The sequence below is a fragment of the Galeopterus variegatus genome, unplaced genomic scaffold, assembly GCF_000696425.1.
Source record: "Galeopterus variegatus unplaced genomic scaffold, G_variegatus-3.0.2 Scaffold998, whole genome shotgun sequence".
NCBI classification, from domain to species: Eukaryota; Metazoa; Chordata; class Mammalia; order Dermoptera; family Cynocephalidae; genus Galeopterus; species Galeopterus variegatus.
Window position 1 is genome coordinate 32,143 of NW_007727109.1, and position 880 is coordinate 33,022.

Here is an 880-nt window from a genome sequence, read left to right on the forward strand (position 1 = left end):
TCCAGATTGGAAAAGAAGAAGTCAATCTATCCCTGTTTGCAGATGACATGATCCTATATGCCGAACAGCCTAAAGCCTCTACAAAAAAACTCTTGCAGTTGATAAATGATTTCAGCACAGTAGCAGGATACGAAAATCAACACGCAAAAATCAGTGGCATTTCTTTTCTCCGATAGTGAACATGCAGAAAGAGAAGTCAAGAAAGCCTGCCCATTTACAATAGCCCCAAAATAAATAAAATACTTAGGAACTGAGTTAACCAAGGATGTGAAAAATCTCTATAATGAGAACTACAAACCACTACTGAGAGAAATTAGAGAGGATACAAGAAGATGGAAAGATATCCCATGCTCTTGGATTGGAAGAATCATCATAGTGAAAATGTCCATACTACCCAAAGTGATATACAAATTCAATGCAATCTCCATCAAAATTCCAATGACATTTTTCTCAGAAATGGAAAGAACTATCCAGACATTCATATGGAATATGCCAAAACGATGCTGAGCAAAAAAATAAAGCAGGAGGCATAACACTACTTGACTTTAAGCTATACTACAAAGGTATAATAACCAGAACAGTATGGTACTGGCATAAAAACACACACACTGATCAATGGAATAGAATAGAGAATCCAGAAATCAACCCACACGCTTACTGCCATCTGATCTTTGACAAAGGCACCAAGCCTATTCACTGGGGTAGGGAATGCCTCTTCAGCAAGTGGTGCTGGGAGAACTTGATATCCATATGAAGGAGAATGAAACTAGACCCATATCTCTCACCATATACTAAAATCAACTCAAAATGGATTAAGGATTTAAATATACACCCTGAAACAATAAAACTTCTTAAAGAAAACATAGGAGAAACACTTCAG